This window comes from Hyla sarda, chromosome 5 (genome assembly GCF_029499605.1).
Source record: "Hyla sarda isolate aHylSar1 chromosome 5, aHylSar1.hap1, whole genome shotgun sequence".
Lineage (NCBI taxonomy): Eukaryota > Metazoa > Chordata > Amphibia > Anura > Hylidae > Hyla > Hyla sarda.
The window spans coordinates 246,758,686-246,772,875 of NC_079193.1; the positions used below are offsets into that span (position 1 = coordinate 246,758,686).

The window sequence follows — 14,190 nt, forward strand, 5'->3', positions numbered from 1 at the left end:
AGGGATGTTCAGTATATATGTATTGACTTTCGTAAACTCCCATGTAGAGGTTCGCAAATAATGGGACAAATTCCGTCCCCATCACTGTACCCGTTATCTGGAGAAACATTTTGTCTGGAAGCAGAAGTAATTGTGACTGAGAATGAAGGCGATGCTTTCTATTATGAACCTTTTTTGTTCGGTCGGCATGGATGAGTCTGTGTGGAGGATCCTCAATATGTTGTTTATACCTTTTTCATGTGGGATGTTGGAATATAAGGCGGTAACATCTAAGGTGGCCTATCTATTGCCCTTGTCCCATGTTTGATTATTTAGAAGTTCTATTAAGGTTGGAGTATCTTTTAAGTATGAGAGTTGGACTACATGTTTCTGGACCACAACCACATCTTCCATTAATATTACTAATTCTTCATTTTTTCAAGAGAGCGTGTTTTATACCATTACCATACTTCCACTCTAATTTTTTTTATAATTATCAGTGAGGATATACAACAGCTAAGATTTTTCATTAATAGCCTACCTATCAGGAACATGACATCTAGCATTCATCTTCCACCACACACTTGTCCTAAAATGTACAATTCATGATGATTTTTTATCATGACATTACATGCATTAGGCCACATGTATATGTTGTATTCTCATGTGTTTCACACATATCATTCATTATGTGGTTAGTGTGATATAGGATATTATAAGAGAACCATCTTCACCACCACATTTTACTTGCACTACTTCCTGTGACAAACTCATTTGTTCTCCATATACATATCCCATTTTGCCGTAAACTGCCAATGTCACTTTCATAAACCTAGTGTGGACCAATTAATTACCTATACATCATCCATCTTATTCGATATGACCAAGAAGCACTCTTCCTAGGAGATTGCACTGATTGCACTTTTTGCGCAATTTAAAATATCCCAGCTATGTTGCTCCTTAGCGAGTCTACATTCATGTTCACGAATGTCTGTTTATTCCATCTGCACCATAAACAGGCTATGTCCCTTTCATTTATGTATACTGTGGACATACCCATTACCTATATACTATCCATCTCATTAGACAAGATTCAGAAGCACTCTCCCTATGAGATTGTATACTTTGCGCAGGTTACAACATCCTACCTATGTTGCTCCTTGGTGAGCTCTCATTCATGTCCACGAATGTCTGTTTATTCTGTCCGCACGCATGTGCGAACTTCTAGCGTCCTTAGCAACCCGACTACTGCCTCGCTACAGATGTGTGCAGCTCACTCTGAGCTGTCAGCGATCCCGATGCTATTCAGGTAACTGATCGCCACGTCACCCTGGCATCCCATTGCACGGCGCTAGTCGCCCACACCATGGAGATTGCATGTATATCCTGTGGGACCTCGGCAGAGGTTCCTGCAGTATACATGCAACCTAATTGTTCTCATGATGTGCTTTAACACTGTTTACACACACGTCACTCTCCTGCGTTCCGGGAGGTAGCCTGATGTCATACATTCGACACCTAATTGATTGTGGCGCCCATTTATCTATTTAAAACCCACTTTTTTTACTGTCTGTACATACCACTTGTAACATTGATAAAGAGGCGGCCTGGGCCTCGAAACGCGTCTGTTTCTGGTATTAATAAATGGACCTTTTACCTATACATCACGTGCTGTGATTTCATTCCACGGATTGCGCCAAGACCTTGCTTTTTCCACTTCTCATCCTCATTGGTTGTAATAAGAAAATTTCTCTCATACCATTTGATAAATCTATGTTTAATGATGCCAGAGTGTTCATGTAATACACAAACATTGGTGTCATATCTAAGTGGTGTATTTACTAAAAAAACAAAAACAAAAAACTGTGAGTAAATATCCTGAACGTGTGATAATTCTTTCTTTTTTGCCAGAGGTAGTAAATGTAACTAAATAATTGTATTAAGACACAAATCTTCAATTTTCTGATTCCTTCTTCAACAATTATAAACTCTTGTTTATTCTTTGTGAATGGAAGCATTTCTGGTCATGTCCATGGCTAAAAACATTTGCTAAGGATCGTATGTATGAATTGTACTCTCCTTTTGTATTTACCTTAGTACAGACCTGTCACTTCTACTGATGGGTCTGCTTTAGTAAACACCTGCAGTTTCCATAAAATAACAATTCTAGAGTTTGTTTTCTTAGAACAATGCAGTGTGCCAATTCTCTGCTGTTTCTCCTGAAAATGTAGGAATAAATTGGTAATTGAGCATTGCTATTCTGCTTGTCAAGAAGACTTGTCATGGCACTCTAACACTGTCCGATCAGTGCGGACTGTGTCAGTCTATGTATGGGCACACTTTATTGACTAGGGAAGGGGTAGGCAACATTCAGCACTGCAGGTGTTGTGGATTTTGTGATGCTGCCAAAGCATCATGGGAAATGCAGTCCAAAACATCTGCAGTGTCAAAGCTTGCCTACGCCTGGGCTGGGGCAAAGGTAATGTGCAGTTATTTATTTAATCCTACATTTTCAAAAGGAATTACAAATAAGCAACACAAGGGGCAGGTATAAGAATAGTTGTTCTTTAATATTTAACAATCCATAAACTTAAAGGGGTACTCCGCCCCTAGACATCTTATCCCCTATCCAAAGGATAGGGGACAAGATGTCTGATCATGGGGGTCCCACCGCTGGGGACCCCCACAATCTCAGCTGCGGCACCCCAGACATTCAGTGCACAGAGCGAAATTTGCTCTGTGCTGGATGACTGGCGATGCAGGGTGGAGGCTTGTGATGGGTGCAGCAGGGAGACCGTGGGGGGTCCCCAGTGGCGGGACCCCCGTAATCAGACATCTTTTTTTTTTTTTTAATAAAGTGTTTTATTGAAGTTTTATATAAGTGCAATACAAAACACTAATGTCTCAGTATGACAACAATCAAAACAATATACAACAAAATACAACAATGGAGCCGCCATGAAGTGACGGTGCAATATGTATAGATAGGCAATTAAGTTAAGTAATAGCTTATACTAAATAAGTCTCTGATATCACAAGCTGATTGCATGTCCTCCAAGGCATGAAAAACTAAATGAGGTGAACAAATGTCAATTGGAGACACAAAGGGGTCCTTAATCACAACATCTTCTGTGAAGGACCTCGCAGGTCTAAGTTATTATGTGATAGAGGAAGGAAGAAGGATATAGCAAGGAAAGATAAGAGGAAAGAGGAGGAGAGGGGGAGAAGTGGGAGAAGGGGGTGTAATCAGACATCTTATCCCTTATCCTTTGGATAGGGAATAAGATGTCTAGGGGCGGAATACTTCTTTAACAGACAATATATTTTAACCATACTGATACATTACAGCTATGAGAACAGAATTTTCACTGCCCTAGCTCACATATGACTGCTTAGACATTTATAGCAAACTCTCCTAATTATTTCTATACTATTATTAGAACAGCATTTTGCAAACAAACTACATCATTATTTACTTTCTAATCAAATGGCCAATAATTACCGGAAAATATATTTATTAGACAATCAGTAATTAAGCTTCCATCTTTAAAAGAAATGGGAATATTAAACTCTCAAGGACCCAGCCATTTTTTTATTTTAACATTTTTGTTTTTTCCTCTCGGCTTTCTACGTATCCCCCGCCACCAAATGTTTAGACCCATATGAGAGCTTGTTTTTTGTACAACTTATTCTGCTTTTTAATGATACTAAGCCGTGACTAAGATGGCTGAACTGTTGTACAAAACAGGCACTTTTACCTCTTGCTTCATACTTAGGCCCCCTTCACACATATCCTGCTTCCAGCAGCATTTCCCTCCTGCACTGTAGAAAAAGCTCTGGAGGGAAACTAATGATATAACTGATTCCAATTATTTGAATTGGTTCCATTCTCAATTTGAATGCTGGAAGCTGGGACATGCCGCACCGTCTCCATATGGGGGAACTCTTACTGGTTTCCCCTACAGGTGTTCAGAAATACCGGACAACATTGACTACCAGTGATGGGTTTCGGCTGAGGATGCCAGTTCTACACAGCAGCAGCAACTGACTGTATTTCCCCCCATATTTAGGTTTAATATGCGTGAATGCCTTTTCTAATAAATGAGAGTGTCCAACCATAGTTGGGGGTCTCATCATTACTGGCCAGTACCCAACTTACAGAAGCTAGACCCAAAGCCTTAATGGACAATACACCAATGGTACATTGTAGAATTATTTAAGTTATTAAAAATGTTGTTGAATGTAACATTTCCATAATTTACAATTTCTGATTTTAGTTAAATTGTAAAATAACCTTTCTTATGTAACATATTTTAGCATCTTATGTAACATATTTTAGCATCATATGCAGTAATAGAGGTAGCATCATATGCAGTAATAAAAAAGAAATTATGAAATATTCTTCATAAACACAGCTGTGGCAGTGTAGTAGGTAAGAATACAATTGGTAAGATGTAGCATATTCATAGGAAACATTATAGTAATAGTAATTTCTGGGGTGGTCCCCAGACTATATTATTATCGGACTTGCTTGTGTTTACTGTCAGACTTGCATTTTCTGTCACAGTTGCTTGCACACTTCATCATTCACTGTCAAGCTTGCTTGTACTCTCTGTCATTCATTATTCCACTTTCTGTTTAGGTCTGCTACCTATAGCTTGTTTGCTGATAGGCAGAATTTTAAATTGCAAAAAGAAGGCATGACACAGGCATAAATAGCATCAAACCTCCTTCATAGGTATCTAAGATGAACACATAAAATGCACTGTAGTCTATAAATGAGTGACAGAATATACCGTATTTTTCGCCATATAAGATGCTCCGGCATATAAGATGCACCCCATTTTAAAGCATAAAAATCTAGAAAATAAAGATTCTGAACCAAAAACAATGTAAAGTATAGGACAGTGATCTTCAACCTGCGGACCTTCAGATGTTGCAAAACTACAACTCTCAGCATGCCCGGACAGCCGTTGGCTGTCCGGGCATGCTGGGAGTTGTAGTTTTGCAACATCTGAAGGTCCGCAGGTTGAAGACCACTGGTATAGGAGGTAATACTCACATGTCCCCGCCTCTCCGGACCCGTCACCGCTGCCCTGGATGTCGCCCTCCATCGCTGTCGACGCGTCCCCGGGGTGTCCCCGTCGCTCCGGAATGTCTCTGCTGCCTGGTATCCTTGCTCTCCGTCGCCGCCATCACGTCGCTACGCATGCCGCTACGCATGCCGATACGCATGCCGATAAGCATGCCGCTCCTATTGGATGACGGGACGGCGTGCGCGACAACGTGATGATGACTAAGGAGAGCGCCGGCCATGTAAGGATCCCGGCACGGAGCAGACACCGAGGAGGCAGGTAAGGTCCCTCCCGGTGTCCTGTAAGCTGTTCGGTATGCCCCGATTTCACCGCGGCGGTCCCCCGACTGAGCAGCCGGGTTAGTGTCACTTTCACTTCAGACGCGGCGGTCAGCTTTGATCGCCGCCTCCGAAGGATTAATACAGGGCATCACCACGATTGGTGATGCCCTGTATTAGCCGCGGGTCATGGCCATTGATGGCCGCAGGGACCGCCGGTTTTAATTTGTATTTGTCATATAAGACGCACCAACTTTTCCCCCCCAGTTTTGGGGAAGAAAAGTGCATCTTATACGGCAAAAAATACGGATACAGAGGGGAAAATACTACATTTTTACCTGGCAAAAAATTGTTAGACCTTTAAGTTTACCAGTTTTTTTCCTTCCCTGGATACATTTCAACAGCCTAAATCCTTGCGTTACATACCTCCCAAATCTATTGTATGTCTTAGTAATAATGTCTACAAAGCCATCATAGTTCCGCTCTTAGGTGTTCAAATACTACCACCATACAGCATTGAGAGAGCTAGGGATACAGCATAGGGAATTTGTGCTAACATGGCTCATATGTAGAACATTGTCCGGGGTAGCATTCTGTAACACCAGGTGGTCTCAGGTTATCTTAAAACAGAGTGGAATTTTTTATGAACAGCAGTGGCTTACTTTGTGTCTTTCCATGAACACATTCACATTCAATGTTTTCAGAGAAGTAATTAATACAGAGGTTCAATGATTTTTTTCCCTATACTGTTTACTCAGGGGGCTCAATAAAATGTTTACCCAGGGGGCTCAATAAAAGACACAACCAGTACAACTGCTTTTATGTTATTGTACATAGATTAATGGTTTTACCCTATTTTTTTATTCGTGGTAAATTGTCACATTGTTTTGCACAATGGATGAAAAAGTTGCTAAATGTTTGTGCAAATCATGTATACTCTTTCAAGAAAACAACTTACATGCAAAGTAGCATGGTTAGTTTTTTGCAGTGGCCAACTTTTTAAAATTGCAATCTCATGCTAGCCCTGTCCACACTTAAAAACTGTTATTTCTCATGTTCACACATAAGCTTATACTAAAATCACATGAAACTTCATAGAAGGGAATTTATCATTGGTTTTACCATTATATATGTGTTAAAAAGTGGCAAATTGCCATTTGTCCAATGGGATAAAAATGACAACATAAATCGTTAGACATCATTTAACCCCTTGAAGGGGTACTTCACTGGAAATTTTTTTTTTTAAATCAACTGGTGCCAGAAAGTTAAACAGACTTGTAAATTACTTCTATTAAAAAATCTGAATCCTTCCAGTACTTATCAGCTGCTGTTATGATCCACAGGAAGTTCTTTTCATTTTGAATTTCCTTTCTGCCTTACCACAGTGCTATCTGCTGACACCTCTGTCCATGTCAGGAACTGTCCAGAGCAGGTGAAATTTGCTATGGGGATTTGCTCCTACTCTGAAGAGTTCCTAAAATAGACAGAGGTGTCAGCAGAGAGCACTGTGGTCAGGCAGAAAGGAAATTCAAAAAGAAAGAAATTCATGTGGATAATACAGCAGCTGATAAGTACTGGAAGGATTAAGATTTTTTAATAGAAGTCATTTACAAATCTGTTTAACTTTCGGTCACCAGTTGATTAAAAAAAATGTTTTCCAGTGGAGTACCCCTTTAAGGATGAAGGACGTATATTTACATCCATTGCCCGCACCCGTTATATAAAGCACGCTCAGGTGGGTCCCAGTTGCTATCAGCAATCACGACCTGTGGCTAATGCCGGACATCGACAATTAGGGTGATCACGGCATCTGAAACGGAAGTAAGGTCATTCCGACTAGCTCAGCAGGCTGTTTGGGACCGCCACAGCATTCCGAACAGCTGAGAGGATGGTGGGAGGGCCCTTACCCTCCTCCTTGCGGTCCAATCTCTGCCTTGGTGCTCCAGTCAGCCATGGCAGGCTGGAGCAGTCGAGCACTGATAACACAGATCAATGCTATACTGAGGCATAGCATTGTTCAGTGTATGCAATCTAAAGATTGCATGTAATATTCCCCTTTGGGGACTAAAAAATTGTGTAAAAAAATAGTTAATAAATGTGATTTAACCCCTTCCCTAATAAAAGTTTGAATCACCCCCCTTTTTCCATAAAAAAAAAAAAAATGAAACAAAAATAAACTTGTGTGTGAATGTCCGATCTATAAAAATATAACATTATAAACCCCTTAAGGACCAGGGTTTTTTTCGTTTAAAAAATCATAACTCTGTAAATTTTGCACCTAAAAATCCATTTAATGGCTTAATTTTTGCACCACCAATTCTACTTTGTAATGACATCAGTCATTTTAACCAAAACTCTACAGCGAAACGGAAATAAAAATCATTGTGAGACAACATTTAAAAAGAAAAAAAAACACCATTTTGTAACTTTTGGGGGCTTCTGTTTCTACACCGTACATTTTTCGGTAAATATGACACCTTCTCTTTATTCTGTAGGCCCATATGATTAAAATGATATCCTACTTTTATAGATTTGATTTTGTCGTACTTCTGAAAAAAATCATAACTACATGCAGGAAAATGTATACGTTTAAAATTGTCATCTTCTGACCCCTATAACTTTTTTATTTTTCCGCCTATGGGGTGGTATGAGGGCTTATTTTCTGTGCCGTGATCTGAAGTTTTTGTATTGATCAGAATTTTTGATCGCGTATTATTCATTTCTTCATGATATAAAAAGTGACCAAAAATACGCTATTTTGGACTTTGGAATTATTTTGCGCGTACGCCATTGACCGTGTGGGTTTAATTAACATTTTCATAATTCGGACATTTCCGCATGCGGCGGTGGGGGGTGGTTATAACTTTTATTAGGGAAGGGGTTAAATGATCTTTATTCACTTTTTTTCACTTTTTTTGCAATGTTATAGCTCCCATAGGGGGCTATAACACTGCACACACTGATCTTTTACATTGATCAATGGTTTCTCATAGGAAACCATTGATCAATGATTCTGCTGCTTGACTGCTCATGCCTGGATCTCAGGCACTGAGCAGTCATTCGGCGATCGGACACCAGGAGGCAAGGTAAGGAACCCTCCTGCTGTGTCACAGCTGTTCGGGATGCCGCGATTTCACCGCGGACATCCCGAACAGCCCCCAGAGCTAACTGACAATGATTTACTTTCACTTTAGACATGGTGTTCAACTTTGAACGCCGCGTCTAAAGTGTTAATAGCGCACGGCACCGCAATCAGTGCCGTGCACTATTAGCCATGGGTCCGACCCGCTATGACGCAGGGCCACATCACTTATTCATGTTTCACCATTGCACTTCAATCCATTGTATCAATTCTCTAATTTATTATTATTTTTATTTCATCCCCTTCATGCCCCGTTTACTTTGACTCCCCTCCTTTTCCTACACACATTTTTCATGTAATTTGTTTGGAGGTGGTACACAGTGTGATTTGTGTTGTGGTCCTACACTTGGGTATTTGTGCACGTTTCATGTTTTGTCTTTGTCTATTATGTTGATGTTTCATGTCCTATGTCCATGTCCTCATATATTGTCTTGATGTCATGTGTCTTATGTTCATGTATTTATCCTAGTATACTACATTGGCTCTTGGTTGCGATAAGTTACCCCCGGGAGGCCTTCCATCTCACCCTATGCAGCTTCTGCTATCTGTAACTTAGTAGCCCCTCCTCCCCCAGGTTTATTCATTGGCTGATAATAATTTATCTTTGTTTCTCTTTAAAGTCCTATTCTTTTCTTGTATGTATACCTTTTCATTTTGTTGAGTCAACTGTATTACATTCCTGTTACTGTCTCCGCATTCCATGTAGTGTTGTCCCTCCTTACCATCTCCAGTCACCTGTTTTTGTCACTGAATGTGCCCATATTTTAGTGTTCTTTCAATTTTTTTAGTGTATGTCTTTTTTGATATATGTTTAATAAAGGTAAATTATTTTACATAATTGGTTCTTTTTGTTTGTGGATATTGGTTATGTGAACCAATTGTGGTAACTTCAGTGGCCATTCTTTGTTGGTAATATATATATATATATATATATATATATATATATATATATATATGTGTGTTATAGAATGGGAGCGGACTCAGGGTGTACCTCAGGTGCGCCCTTGGTACTTAACAGGTTAAACCACACGGTTAATGGCATACACATACAAAAATACCAAAGTCCAGAATTGTGTATTTTTGGTCACTTTGTATACCCTAAAAATATATAAAAAGCGATCAAAAAGTCCCATCAAAACAAACATGTGCCAATAAAAAACAAGAGATCACAATGAGCCCTCACACAGCCCCATATACGAATAGTTGGGTATCATTCTAATCATATAGACCTACAGAATAAAGATAAGGTGTCATTTTTACCAAAAAGCGCACTGTGTAGAATCGGAAGTCCCCAAAATTTACGAAATGACGGGTTTTGCAAATGTCTTTGATAAACGTTGGGGAAATACATTTGATGTACGCCTAGGCAAGATGGGTTAAAAAGAACTTGATTAACACTAAATGCTCCCTCCACCATATGTCTGTAATTGTTACTTAGCTATCAATAAGACCACAATTAATTAGTAATTCAGACAATACAGTTAAGTAAAAGAAAGTAAACTCAGTATCAAATACATCAGCAAGTAATATAAGTGTAAAAACTTACAGAAGTGCTGTAGATGAAAGGAACCCTGTCATCATTTTCATGCTGCATAAACCACTAGTCATCAGGGCGGTCCCTGGTGGCATCTCTTTATCTCTTACCAACCTTGATTAATAGATTTATTCCTGTTTAGTTATAGGAAAAGATCTATATACCAAGGCCACTGTGCAGGCAGAAGACACTAGGGACTGCCCAGAGGACCCGTGGTTCAGCTAGCATGAAAGCAATGACAGGTTCCCTTTAAAAACTATGGGGGAATTTATCATTGTCTGTGTAAATCAAGTTCTACCCAGTTTGCCTGGGCAATGACATGTGTTCTTCCCCCACATATATCAAAGAAGTACATGTTCTTCATAAATGGCAAAGTAGTTTAGATGTAGACAGGTTTCTAAGTGTAATCTAGGCTGTTGTAAGATTGCACAAAATTTGGCCAATAATTTGGAGACAATTTTAGAAAGTCAAACTTGATTAATCACCAAGCACTGCAAAAAGCAAATCATGCCACACTACATCCAAGTTGTAGTTTATTGTTTGATGTTTTTTAATGATTTTTGCTACTTTTTAACACAAAAAAGCATGGTAAAACCAATGATAAATTCTGTCCTATGTTTCGGATGACTTCAAAATAAGCTATGAACATTTATACAGTATACTACTAAGATTGTATGCACAATATAAATGCTATGAACGTTTATACAGTATACTACTAAGAATGTATGCATAATATAAATGCTATGAACGTACGAACAGTATACTACTAATAATGTATGCATAATATAAATGCTATGAACATATGAACAGTATGCTGCTAAGAATGTATGCATAATATAAATGCAATGAACATATGAACAGTATACTGCTAAGAATGTATGCATAATATAAATGCTATGAATGTATGTACAGTATACTGCTAAGAATGTATGCATAATATAAATGCGATGAACATTTATACAGTATACTACTAATAATGTATGCATAATATAAATGCTATGAACATATGAACTGTATACTGCTAAGAATGTATGCATAATATAAATGCTATGAATGTATGTACAGTATACTGATAAGAATGTATGCATAATATAAATGATATGAACCTTTATACAGTATACCACTAAGAATGTATGCATAATATAAATGCTATGAACGTATGTACAGTATACTACTAATATTGTATGCATAATATAAATTCTATGAACGTTTATACAGTATACTACTAATAATGTATGCATAATATAAATGCTATGAACATATGAACAGTATACTGCTAAGAATGTATGCATTATATAAATGCTATGAACCTTTATACAGTATACCACTAAGAATGTATGCATAATATAAATGCTATGAACGTATGTACAGTATACTACTAAGATTGTATGCATAATATAAATTCTATGAACGTATGTACCGTATACTACTAAGAATGTATGCATAATATAATTGCTATGAACGTTTACACAGTATACTTTTAGCTAGCAATAAGACCACAATTAATTAATAATCCAGATAATACAGTTAAGACAAAAAAGTAAACTCAATATCAAATACATCAGCAAGTAATATAAGTGTAAAAGGTTACAGAAGTGCTATAGATGTAGTATATTGTACATACATTCATAACATTTATATTATGCATAAATTATTAGTAGAATACTGTATAAACCTTCATAGCATTTATATTATGCATACATTTTTAGTAGTATACTGTACATATTATGCATACATTCTTAGTAGTATACTGTATAAACGTTCATAGCATTTACATTATGCATACATTCTTAGTAGTATACTGTACATACGTTCATAGCATTTATATTATGCATACATTATTAGCAGAATACTGTATAAACGTTCATAGCATTTATATTATGCATACATTCTTAGCAGTATACTGTATAAACGTTCAAAGCAGTTATATTATGCATACATTCATAGTAGAATACTTTATAAACATTCATAGCATACATATTCTGCATACATCATTAGCAATACACTGTTCATATGTTCATAGCATTTATATTATGCATACATTCTTAGTAGTATACTGTATAAATGTTCATAGCATTTATATTATTCATATATTCTTAGTAGTATACTGTACATGAAATGCCAAAAGTAGCAACAAACTCCCCCCAGAGATTTCGTGTCCTCGGCAGGTGTTGGGCAACACTGAAGTCTAAGGTAATGAAGAAAATTGCCTTTGTGAAATATGCAGAAGTCCCTTTTATTAAAAGACAAAGACACTAGTGGTGAGCACAGTCACAGGTTTCAGGAGTTGCATCCCTAAGACTTGTGTGTACATGGGAAATAGCAGTAATTCCTGCCATTATAAAACCATGAAAATGAATAGAATTTGATGAGAAAAGTTGTGTTCTTTTTGATAAATGGCTATTTCCTGTTGGAATTCCCTCCCTTTAACTAGAAGTCCCATGTGAATGTGAGGTCACTTTTCTCCCTCCCAAAACAGCCACCCTACCCATTGAAACATGCCTGTGCTCCCTTCCATGCAATAGACCAGTGTTTTCTAACCAGAGCGCCTAAAGCTGTTGCAAAACTGCAATTCCCAGCAGAATGATCTCCCTCCTACCCAATGGTCGCTCAACCCATTGAAGTAGACAGGCTCCTAGTCATCACCTGACTAGTAGTGTAATACTCAGGATGCACAGCAACCTGGGAAAAACTAAAACAGCAATCATTTTGTAAATATAAACATCTGGGCAAAAATCACATAAGAATTGCAAGACCACCATCATACACAGGTGAGAGAAGATTTCCACAAGGGAGATAGGATCCCAGCACTCCAGTCATCAGTCAAAAATGTAAAAAATTTAAAAAAAATTATAAGTGCATTAAAAAATATCAAAGAGTGTAAAATACACGAAATACAGCAGAAATACAGTAGAAACCAACATGCTTCGGGAGGACCCTTTATCAAGGGCTTCTATCTTGTGTTCAGCAACAATGCTCTGTACACCCGGCCGGTCTGAACTTAGTGAGATATTGTGGAGGGATGAGCGGAAATTTTCTTTTCTTTTAACTACAGCTCCTGTAGCACAGTCAAATAAAAAGAAAAATCCTGGAATACCCCTTTAATCTATATAATATCAAAGTTTTGGGCCTCTTCCTGTACTACTAGACCAGATGACCAGTTTGCACTACTTCTGTTGGAAGTAATGACATTCTGTTCCATTATATTAGTGTTTCCCAACCATTCTGGCTTCAGCTGCTGTAAAACTACAACTCACAGCATGATGGAAGTTGTAGTTTTTCAACAGCTGGAGCCACCTGAGTTAGGACTCACTGCATTTTATGAATGATTGGATTTCATTGGTCTATACTGCTATAACCCTTGGTAGCATATTTATGAGCAAATGTCATTTGTGAATCCATCATGCTTGTTAACCATTTTCCCAGCCTAGCTATGGCAACATTTTTAACCTAGGGTTGAAGTTATCTAGGTAGATAGAAAAAATTTCGGGAGATCATACAACTCTCTTAGTTCATGATTTGTTAACCAGCTTTCCCAGGCCCTGAAAGACAAGTCTGCCTAGTTGTGCCGCAGTATGGATGATTTATTTCTGCATGTTGCTTTATCAATGTATGCCCAGGCAGATGTGACTTTTGGGCATCTGCATCCTGGCAGAACTGGCATCAGACAAAACAAGAGCAAGAATAGGTTTTAGGATTGTTTTTTCTTTGTTTAGATTTAATGTTTAATTTGTTATATTTGTTTACTTTAGAAACATGTCGGTGTGTCATACACAGGCACAGGACCACCAATTGGCAGGACCTAGCAATGCAATTATGATAAATTGTAAATATGTTCCACTTAGTTATTCTCACATATTTGAGACATCATACACTGGAAAAAGGAAACTTACTCTCATAAATGCTGGGGTTAAAAAATATAATATTCATTAATTGCATAATATACTAAACTTTTTTTTTAGCTGTCTGAGAAACATACTGTATAGGAATCAGTGGTTGGATTAGGGCCCTCCTGCTGGAGGGGTCCTGTTTTGATTTCTCTCTGGCATTGATCCCCAATCTGTGGTTCTCCTACTGTTGTAAAACTACAACTCCCATCAAGCTTTGACAGTTACATGCCCTGACAGCCACAGGAAGTCGTATTTTCACAATGGCACAAGAACAATAGTTTGCAACAGGTTG

The 14,190-nt window shown here is 38.1% G+C and overlaps 1 protein-coding gene across 2 annotated transcripts in view; it reads left to right on the forward strand.

Moving 5' to 3' along the window:
- Nucleotides 1-14,190, forward strand: part of NETO1 (neuropilin and tolloid like 1) — a 206,537-nt gene that overhangs the window by 142,625 nt on the left and 49,722 nt on the right. The window lies entirely within an intron of this gene.